This window comes from Martes martes, assembly GCF_963455335.1.
Source record: "Martes martes genome assembly, chromosome: 16".
NCBI lineage: Eukaryota > Metazoa > Chordata > Mammalia > Carnivora > Mustelidae > Martes > Martes martes.
In genome coordinates, this window is record NC_137904.1 from 23820973 (window position 1) to 23832508 (window position 11536).

At 43.7% G+C, this 11536-nt stretch overlaps 1 pseudogene across 1 annotated transcript; it reads right to left on the bottom strand.

Annotated features, from left to right (window-relative positions):
* Window positions 1-4696: 4696 nt before the first annotated feature.
* On the bottom strand, window positions 4697-5110 carry LOC308357045 (U1 small nuclear ribonucleoprotein C-like; annotated as a pseudogene). The gene has a single exon. The product of its transcript is annotated as a U1 small nuclear ribonucleoprotein C-like (transcript).
* Window positions 5111-11536: the final 6426 nt, after the last annotated feature.

Below are 11536 nucleotides of genomic sequence, written 5' to 3' on the forward strand. Positions count from 1 at the left end.
CCCTAAAATTTTCCTATTTATAGACATTAGCCTGCTTTTACACACACATTTGTTGCTAACGAGTCTGGCTGGAAAATGGTGAATCACTTTGAAAAGATGTTTTTTTTCTGACATTGCCACCTTCCCCTTACCATAAATCCTTAAAATTCTCAAATTGGAGAGATAAGAGGATTTGTCCAAGGGGCCAACTTGCTACATCAGCCTCAGCTTCCAACCTCCAGGTGTGGAGGTAAAGGAACATTCTCAGCCCTTTCTTCATCTTGGCTGCGGTGTTGATTTCATGCTAGCTTTGGCTCAGGATGCTCTGTCTTTCCCTTGCATACTTGGCTACATCAGAAACCACTGCGGGAGGAACGTGCAACCCTTAGACACTGCTGGTGGGAATGTAAAATGGTGCAGCTGCTTTGGAAAACAGTTCGGAAGTTTCTCAAAATGTTAAGTATAGAGTTAGCATATGACCCAGCAATTCGGTATATAAATCTGTGTATATATACCCAAGGGGAATGACATATGTTCACAGAAAAAACCTGTACACAAATGTTCGTGGCTTAATTTATAATAGCCAAAAAGGGGGGTGGGGAAAGCAGCCTAATGTCCATCAACCGATAAACAGATGGATAAAACGTAGTGTAGTCATGCAGTAGAATATTATGTGGTAATAAAAAACATGAAGTACTCATACATCCTACAAAATGGATATACCTTGAAAACACTGTGCTAAGTATAAGAAGTCAGTCACAAAAGACAAGAATATATTGTATGATTCCATTTATATGAAATGTCCATAACAGGAGAATCTATGGAGACAGGAAGTAGGTTAGCCCAGGGCTGAGAGGGACAGGTGTTCTCTGGAAGGGAGTGACTGCTCACTAGTACAGGGTTTCTTCTTGGAGTGATGAAAACAGTTTAAAATTAGGTCAGGGTGATGGCTATACAGCTCTGTGAATACATTAAAACTGACCGAATTGGGGGCACCTGGGTGGCTCAGTTGGTTAAGTGTCTGACTCTTGATGTCAGCTCAGGTCTTGATCTTAGGGTCGTGAGTTCAAGGCCCTTGTTGGGCTCCACGCTGGGTGTGGAGCCTACTTAAAACAAAACAAAACAAGCAAACTACTGAATTGTACAGTTTATTTTTTTTATTTTTTACTTTTAAAATATTATATTTATTTTTTTGACAGAGAGAGACACAATGAGAGAGGGAACACAAACAGGGGGAGGGGGAGAGGAAGAAGCAGTGTTCCCGCTGAGGAGGGACCCCAATGTGGGGCTCAATCCCAGGACCTTGGGATCACGACCTGAGCCAAAGGCAGACGTTTAATGACTGAGCCACCCAGGTACCCCAGAATTACACAGTTTAAATGTGTGAATTGTGTGGTATATGAAATATATCTCAATAAAACTGCCAAGGAGACATCAAATGCCAGGATAAAACCAAACAAATCAGTGTGTCTGGAGGGTACCACTTAAATACCACCGATTTCTAGAAAATTCTCACCTTTTTGATTATCTCAGTTGAAAGGAGTAATTGTCTTTTCCCTTCAGTGGTATCTGAAGTTGAATTTTTCTACCAGGCTTCTCTTGATGACTTCTTCATGCCCCACAGTGGGTAAAAAGCTCTCAGTGTTGAAAACTGGGAAGAATGACCAAGCCCTGATGGATCAAGTGGGGCAAGCCCTCCAGTGCTCATCGTGGAACCTGCAGTTACTCAGTGAACTGTTTCGGGCAGAGAGAGGGATTTGCTAGGTCCTTGTTGACTGGAAGTTAGTTGAACCTTGGGTCCTGGTAGACAGAAACTGTCATTGGGAGAAGGCAGGTGAGCTGTTACTACATTTACTTCCCTTGGTGGTCATTTCAGATTTGTTTGGGTTAGCAAGGACATTCTCAGAAGTCCTCAAATGACATCACCAGTAGTGCCAGGCAATATGCTTGTGCACAGGGCAAAGTTCACCCTCTGGGTTGACTAGTCAGGGATGAGTAACTTGCCTGTTGGCATTGATCCCTAATGCCTCGAGCCTCATCTCCTCCTTTCAACTTTAATGATTGTCTTCTTTTAGGATAGCAATAGTTGTAGATGCTGTTGGACAAGAAACCATTGATTATGTTATCTTGTTTCCTCTTTTCGTCATCTTTTTATTACTGAATTTGGTTTTGAATTGGTCATGGTGTATAGTAAATAAATAATAGCATACTAAGCTTTAAGGTCATTGCTTTCACTGACATCAATGTCATCATTTTTCAGTCCATTTTGATTCAATTCAATGGAATTTAGTAGGTTTTTGAGCTTCTGTTCATTGAGAACATTGTGTTGGGCACTGAGGATACTAAATGTGTTTGGCCCCTATTCTCATGAGGCTTACAGTCCAGCTGAGAATGGAAAGACAGATTTGTGGGGGGTGGGGGTTGGAAGGTGAGGGGGATAGGAAACAAAGAGCACTTCAGTGGAGCATACAGCTGGGCCAAGGTCTAGAGAGCTTGGCATATTTGTAAGCTTAAAGGAGGTCCAGGTATCTTGGATCACAAGGGAGAGAGTCATAGGAGATGACCTTGGAGAGCCTAACAAGAGCTATGCTATGGATTTGGGACTTTATCCCAAGGCATTGGGAAGGCTGGCTTAAGTGGTCAGAATGTGTTATACTAAGCAGGTAGTAGATGATCATTAGGATAGTGGGGCTGAAGATGATAGCAAACACTTACATTGTACTTACAATGCCAGTCATTGTTCTAAGCACCTTACAAACATTAATTAATTTACAAAAAGTCCCGTTCTAATCCACCCCTATTTTCCAGTACCAGGAGGCAAGACAAAGCCGAAGTCAGTGAGAGAAACCCAAGAGTCAGGTTCTGGGAAGACCAGAGAATGGAGGTAGTACTTTGTGGAGCATTCCGGAGCCAAGTTCTCAGGGTCTGGCAGAGAAGGAGCTGAAGGAGGGCAGGTTGGAGATAATCCAAGGGGGCCAGGGGACAGGCAACTTTGGGATTTCTCAGCTCATCTGAAATGGCAGGAGGCACATCACACAGAGAACTCCATTGCCGAGCCCATCTGTCTCTTGCCTTTGGTGTGAACTGCAGCAGATGCTGGAGGTGACCCAGATACTCCTGTATCAGGTCTGTGGATGGTAGAATGCAAACGCAAGACCAAGACATGAGTAAGAAGGAGGGTTTCTATATCATGATCAGAGTCTGAAGTTTAACTGGTACTGACGTCGATTGGCAGCTAGTCATTTGTCAGCTGACAACCTGGGTCATGTCCACATGTACCCATCTCAGTAGTTGAAAAGTACCCCGGGGCCACAGTCTGAGAGGTTTGCCGCTAGTGCCATTCATGCTCTCTTCTAGCCACGTAAGCTGCTGCCAACCATTCTCCCTGCCCAATCCTCAGTTTTCTTACCTATGAAATGGGCTTTATGGACTTGTTATGAGGATGAAATGCAAACTTAAGTTCCAGAGCATCCTTCCTATGGTGACACAACTCTATATGAGGGCTGTGCTCCAAATCAACATACAACTGGCTTGTCCCAGAACATCAGCTTCATAATTAAGTGTGATTTGGGAAATTTAGTTGGCAGATAGCTGCATGTGCTTTCAGGGCACTCTTGCCCCAGGAAAGGGGACCAGAGAATGCAAATGACGGTCTGAGGGTTGTATGTTGTGGCTCTCAGCAGAGTGGCCAGTTGCCAGGTGGGTGGTGCGGCAGGCTCTCAGCAAAGTGGACACCTGTGGCAGTTGCTGCTTCTGCTGCCCATAAGCCTTTCCCTCTCTCCCACCTGATGCAGGGACCAGCTATCCTCTATAGCCAGATGATCATGACTAAGCTCTAGACTATCTAGAATTCCAAGCAGCGTAGAGGCATATGGGTTGGAGTGGACAGAAAAAGCTTTAAGCAGATCCAGGAACTTGAGCTAGACCTTGAAAAGTAAACAGAATTAGGACAGTCAGAGAACGGGAAAGGCATTTCAGGTGGAGGGATCAGCAAGAGCAAAGGCTCAGAGGCATTAAAGAGATGCAGGGCTGTGATGGGACTCAGACCAGGTGGCAGAGTGTTTGCAGGAGATGGTGAGAGATAGTCAAGAAATCAAAGCAACCACAATCCCGAGTTTGGATTATATGTCTAGTATCTTGCCAACTTATTCCTAGCCTGTCTTTTCTTCATCACCCATTTTATGAACCAACATCCATCACTTGTCAGAACGTTCTTGCTTATATCTAACCTAAGTCCATACACTGGTAATATGAGGTTGTGTTTCTGGGTTTGGTCTTCAGAAGAGGTAAAAGAAACACTTTATGGAAAGTCCCACCATGGAAGGTATCCTCATCTTGACTCCAAATGTCCCCATGGAAAGCTTTTGCCATTTGGAATGGCCCAAGTATCCCGAGCAGCAGAATTCTGCCTTAGGAGGGGCTCTGGCTGCACTGGGGCTCCTGGTTATTTCCTTTTTGTCTTTTTTTTTTTTTTTTAAGTAAAACAGTTGACAATTTTATTTTCACATTTCATAATGCAAATGAATTTTTTTTTTTTTTTATTGTCCCACTACTGCCCTGCCAAAACCATTCTCTCACTGATAGGAAGGGGAGGCAAGTCTTCCTTGTCATGCTGTTAGGAAACACTCAGAGTCATTGCACCGTGGTCTCCTGGGGAAGTAGAACAAATAATATAAAATGGATTTAAAGAGGCCCCCTTCTCTCCTTATCTGTCTGGTCAAGTCATTCCTGGCCAACTTGGCACCATCATGGGACAGTCTCATCATTGGGGGCCCAGGTATCAATGGCATGTGGCCTCCCATAGGCAGTCTCATTCCAGGAGCTAGTCCCACTGGCATCATCCCAGCAGGAGGAGGGCCTCCCATAGCAGGTGCTGGCATCCTACCAGGGCAAGGAGGTGGGATCATTGCCCCTGCAGGAGGAGGAGCAGAGAATGGTGGAGGGGGAGCCCTTCCTTGTGGTAATGCAGCAGTTGTTTTGTTGATCAGGCTCTGAGCCTGCTCTTCCATCCATTTCTGATAGTAGGCTTTCTCCTTCTCTTTGTGTTTCTACGGCGGCAGCATGTCTTCCTCACAGACAGAAAGTCCAGGGTGAGGTATGGATCACAGTAGTCACAATAAAAGGTAGCCATGTTGCTCGGCACACCATTGGCCTCCTCTTTGTCTTTTTGACTGTTAAAAGGACTTGAGCTCCCCATTCAGCTCATATTGAGAAGGAAAGGGGGAAAAAAAGGAAGAATTTGTCATCTTTGTTTTTGGAATAGAAGTAATTTATAGATGCCAAATATTGTTTTGAGATGCAATATTGAAAAGAAAAATGGCACAGTTTTTTTTTTTTAAAGATTTGTGTATTTATTTTAGAGACAGACAGGGAGAGCATGAGCCGGGGTAGGGGTGCAGTGCAGGGGAGAGGGAGAGAGAATCTCAAGCAGACTGCCTGCTGATCGTAGAGCCCAACACAGGGCTCCATCTCCCCACTCAGATCATGACCTGAGCTGAAATCAAGAGTCAGATGCTCAACCAACTGAGCCACCCAGGCAGCCCCAAAATGGCATAGGTTTTTAAAGGTAGTTCATTTCTGATTTTAAAAGAGGGTACTTCTGATATATTAACATCACCCCAAAAGCAAGAGCATGGCATCAGAGAGGTTTGGGCTCATATCCCGACCTGGGCACTTGGCTAGTTGTGAGACCTTAGGCAAGGTACTGCACTTTTCTGAGCCCCAGCTTCCTCCTTTGTAGAACGGGGTAGGGCAAAGGACAGTAATCTTTCTCTGTAGGGTTGTTAGAGAAATAACCACATTACAACACAAACAGAGACGGAGAATCCGAGATCCCTACTCCACCTTGTTCTCATTCTTTTCTCTTCTCCTTCCCTGATCCCTCCCCTCCCCGATCCACCTGTCTGGTCCATGTCTTAACTTGCCAGAGGGGACTCCAGGGCAGAGCTTGCAGCTGCTTTCCTTCATTAACACCAGAGAAACAGGGAACTCCTTCTGGAGGCGAACCCCTTGGTCTCCCTTTCATCTTCCTTATCAAGCCAGGGTGATGAAATTGAATGGTCCGAGACATGAACCTGTGCTGTCAACCACTGGAATTTAATCAGGACTCACAGACCAGCTCTTTGGGTTGTGGCAAATGGGGAGCTCAAGACATTCTGGCCTTACCCCCTTTGTGCTGCTTTCCCTGATACCTCAAATACTTTTGGTTGCTTATTATTTTTGCAGAAAAGCACGGCATGAATATCAGCCTTTTTAATAAAAGTTCTTGTGGAGAGGAGATCACATCTCTGGAGGCCAGTTGCCACTTCAGAAACAAATGGTGCAGCTTTTCAGCAAAGAACCTAATTAAACAAGCTCGAGAAAGCCCCAAACGAATGTGTCTCTGTGGGGCCGCAAGACACTGGTTTCAGGGGCAAAGAGGGGGGCCCTGATGCCAGTTGAATGAAATAAACATTTTCACCTCACTGCCTGCTCCAAAGGCCCCAAGGATTCCTCTGTTGGTGGGTTCCTTTTGAGGATCATGCTGGGAATCAGGGAGTGGGGCGGGAGCCAGGATTCCCTAACTCCTTTTCCTCTAATAGTACAGGGTAGTACTGATTGGAAGGCATTTCTTTCTTTTTTTTAAAGATTTTATTTCTTAAAAAATTTTAAAGATTTTATTATATTAAAGATTACATATATTTATATTATATTTATATATAAAGATATATATATATCTTTATTAAAGATATATCTTTATATATTTATATATATAATATATACAAATTATATATATAAATATATAAAGATATATATAAAGATATATATATATATAAAGATATATATATATATATAAAGATTTATCCCTGCTGAGCAGAGAGCCTGATGTGAGGCTCGATCCCAGGACCCCGGGATTACAACCTGAGCTTTAACCCACTGAGCCACCCAAGTGCCCCAATGAATTAATTTCTAATTCATTTAATCAATTAATAATTATCATGTACATTTTTAAAGTTGTAGAATAGGTAAGATATTTGCATGGTTCAAAATTAAAGAGGTACACTGTAAAAACCCTCTCCAATCCATTCCCCTACACAAGGCCTGGGTAGTACCGGTTTCTTACACCTCCTTCCAGAGAAATACTGGACACAGAAAAGCTATACCCATTTTTTTTCCTGGACCTTTTTTTTTTTATTCACATAAATGTTAGTCATTTATAAACTCAATCCTGAACCTTCATTTTTAAAAAACTTAATAATCTTGCAATTTTTTCAAAAATTGCATAAAAATCCTCATTATTCTTTTTTATGGTTGGTTTTAGTCCACTGTGTGGAGACATCATGACTTTTTGTGATCTCCTATTGAGAGACTCCTGGTCTGCTTCCAGTCTCCTGCTATTACAGGTAACACTGCAGTGACTAACCCTGGATAAATGCCATCGCATACATGGGCAAGTCGATCTGTAAGATAAGTTCCTAGAAGGGAATTGCTTGGTGAAAATACCTTCGTAATTTTGAACCAATATGGCGAAATTGCCCTGTGTAAAAGTTGGATCAGTTTACATTCCCATCAGCAAAGTGTAAGGGCATTTTCAATACACAAGTGTGTTTGAGTGTTTATTCTGTTTGCTGTGCATCCGGTGGTTAAAAAGGTAGAGCCAACCTCTAATGGCTTCCCTTTGCTCTTAAGAAGAAGCAACCTCCTGCCAGCCACCTTGCATGACCCTGAGACTCATTGCCTTCCTCTCTCCTCGCCTGACTCACTACCTTCAGGCACATCTACCTTTCTGTAGTTTCTTATCCATGCCAAGCTTCTTCCTCTCCCATGATCTTTGTACATGGTTGCCAGATGCTTAGAAGGCCCATTCTCCCCCCTCCTCACCTAGTTAACCACTTTAAATCCTCAGCACTCAGTTCAGTCACCCATTCCCTTTTGGGCACCCTTCCCCGATGTCCAGGACCAATTCTCTACAACTGGGTTATAAGCTCCCCAGCACCATGTAGTTCTCCTTCCAGGCCCAGAAACTAGTAGCCATTTTATTTATGGGATTATTCAGTTAATGTCAGTCTTTCCTGCTGATCTGTGAGCTCCAGGAAGGCAGAGATCATGTCTGTTTTGCTCTTTATTGTATCTCCAGAGCTTAGCACTGTGCCTGGTACCTAAGAGACACTCAGTAAATATTTCTTAATTGGATTTATTCAATAAGATCAATGACTGTTAAATATCAACTATGTGCAAGAACTGTCCTAGGTCGTGGGAATCTATTAGTGAATAAAACAGACAAAATTCCTGCTTTTGCAATGCTTAACATTCTGATGGTGGTTGGGGAAAGGAGTATACAGTCAATGAATTGCTTTTACAGATGGCCAATCCCTTCCATTAAGTGTCAATTTGATTAGTTTGCCTCATGGAGGGGCCTCTTAAGATTCTGGAGGCACCTTGCTTGCCCTCTAGGTATCAACAGCTGTTACTGGCGTATACTGACTGTGACTTGAGTGGTGATACCGGCTGAAATCCAGCCCGGGGTTCAGATATGTTCGAAGACCAAACGGGATGACTTTCCAGAACTCTATTTACACAAAGGATGGAACCTCCCCGAGAACTTGTTCTAAGTGAAAATGATACAGCCACAGGTGACGAATGGGTAGGAAGGAGCCCTTAAGAATGACTGAGGCAGGGAAATAGCGCAGGGACTCTGATGATCTCTCAAATTTGCACACCTGCCCAGTTTCCCTTGAACTGCTTAGGGACCCCCTCTCAAAGGAGTGTAAGGCAAAGAGGGGTTAATGCAAAGAGGCATTCTTTTCCTCTTTGCACCAGAAAACCCTGCCACTTTAGTACTTCCGGGGTTCCTGGGTCTTGGCTATGACAGGAGGTGGTGGTGATATCTGGTGGCCTTGGCAGTGCCCTGTGACAGCTCTGTGAAGAAGCCAGGGCTCAGCTGGAAAGGATTTAACCATGGGCACACAGGAAAAATCTCCAGGGAGCTTCCGGAAATATATGCGCATACAGAACAAGGGGTAGGGAATTTTGAGTTGTTACTGTTACTGGAGCCCTCTGTGTCCATAGCCTGGTAGGATGTTCTCCCTACTTCTCCCCACCGTTCCTTGTGATCATTGTCATGTAATGCTTACAGATGGTTGTGATCCTTCTAATGTGGCCAGGTATTTGAAGACAAGCCCAGAGGAAGTCTTCATGAACAAAAATTTGCTTATCGGACACCTGTTTAGCATAGACAGAACCCTACTACATTCTAACAGGCACCAGTCCTATCCCTGTGGAGTGCCTCTTATCGGGGGTAATCACACACAAAACTGTTGTACCCGAGTTTTCGCGTCCAAGAGACCACCAAGGAGCCAACACCGGTGCAATCACACAAGGGTTTATTTAACAAGCTTAAGCTTGGGCCCAAGTATACCCGACACAGCGGAGTAGGGACTTGGACCCCGAACCGGATTACAGTCAGAGTTTTTAAAGGCAGAGTGGGGGTGGACTCGGCAGTGGGTGAGGACAAAGGGGATTAGGGATGATGTAAGTCTCTAAGGAATTTTGGAAGCAAGGTCTCCAGGACCTTGAGGGGCTAGCTATTGTTGGGAGAAAGGTTATTTATTACCAGTAATAAAAATCTTCTCATGAGACCCTTTAGATGTATATCAGTGGGTCATATGCTTGGGAATAATTGCTGACACTATCTTGGAGGTTTAGAGATAAAGTTTCCTAAAGGAATTATTAAAGTAGACTTACAGGATCCTGGTTGGACCTGTTGGAGTAGGGGGTCGGTCAGGCTAGGATTGTCCTTAGCAAAACCTCAAGGTGAGGGCAGTTGAGTCCCCAGGGGAGAGCCACTCTGTCTGTTTCAAGGACTTGTCAGTAGGTAAAGAATTTTAATGATTTTCTTCTGCCTCTGTTTCCCACATCATTCCCCCCTGAACAATTTTGACCCTTAAATCTTTAAGGTTGTTGAAGGTGGAAGGTCTCATCTTCTGTAACTTCTTCCTGCTGAATAGGGGCGTAGAGTTGTCCCTACCTACTCGGGTCAACACTGGTCAGTTGGGGAATGTGTAGGGGAGTTATGAAAGACAGAGGCAGCTGAGTCCAGGGGAGACTGCTCAGGTGATCTTCCCAAGTGGAAAGGATCATCTGTGGAAGTTATGACAGCAAAGGAGTTGAAGTCAGGTGAGGAGACATGGGAGAAAATAGCAAAACATGATTAGTGTTACAAAAAGAAAATGAAGCTCAAATAAGTTTTTTTGCTATTTGACAAAAAACCCTTTTCCAGTCCAGGGATTTAAATCAATCATTAAAGGAGAGAGGGACTGTTTAAAGTGCTGACCTGAGTAGGTCAGAACCCAAGAAATATTTTGTGATAATCTGGAACATCAAGACGGCTACACTTATGTCAGGGCTAGACTCGAGGTGGGTACAGCCTTGTTTTTCTTGGCCTCCACAAAAACAACTTTAGAATTATGGTGTAATAACATACGTTCTCATGCAGGGACTAGGGCAATGGACTCTAGGCTTAGGAGTTCCTTGCTACCCCATATTACTTGCAAATGTTTTTATTCCTGGCTACACACTAGAATCACCTAGAGGGAGGGGCTTCAGAACTCTGAGGCTTGGGTCCCACCCAAGACCAGTTCAATGGAAATTTGTAGGTAGAGGCCTGCTACTGATATTTTTTAAAGGTGATTTTATTTTCTTCATATTTTTAGAAATATTTTCCAATTCATTAAGACAATATGTATTAAACGGACACAAACAGGCAGATCGAAGAACATTCCACATTCCTAAGCTTTTATAAAAATTCAAAAATGAAGGGCACCTGGGTGAGTTAGGTCTTGATCTCAGGGTCATGAGATCCGGCCCTGCATCAGGCTCCCCGCTCAGTGCAGACTCTGCTTGAGATTCTTCACCCCCCCCCACCGCCCCACCCCTGCTCCTCCCCCTGCTCTCGTGTGCTTTCTCTCTCTCTAAAATAAATAAAATCGGGGCGCCTGGGTGGTTCAGTGGGTTAAGCCTCTGCCTTGGGCTCAGGCCATGATCCCAGGGTCTTGGGCTGGAGTCCCCATATCTGGCTCCCTGCTCAGCGGGGGGTCTGCTTCTTCCTCTCCCTCTGCCCCTCCCCCTGCTTGTATTCCTTCTCCCACTGTGTCTTTCTCTGTCGAATAAATAAAATCTAAAAACAAAAAACAAAAAACAAAAAAACTAAAATAAAATCTTTAAAATTCAAAAATGGGATTCTTGCCCTTTTAAGTACTATTATTTTTTCCAATAGCAAACTGCTATTGGAAGTATAAGTATAAAGTACTATACAAGAAATGAATTGAAAATAAATTTTATAGGGGCGCCTGGGTAGCTCTGTCAGTTAGGTGTCTGCCTTCAGCTTGGATCATGATTCCAGGGTCCTGGGATCTATCCCCATGTCAGGCTCCCTGCTCAGCAGGGAGCCTGCCCCCCTGCTCGTGATACCTCTCTCTCTCAAATAAATAAATAACATCTTTTAAAAAAAGAAAGGAAATTTTATAAATACACAAGTAGATATTTTCTTTTCTTTCTTTCTTTTTTTTTTTTTTAGAGT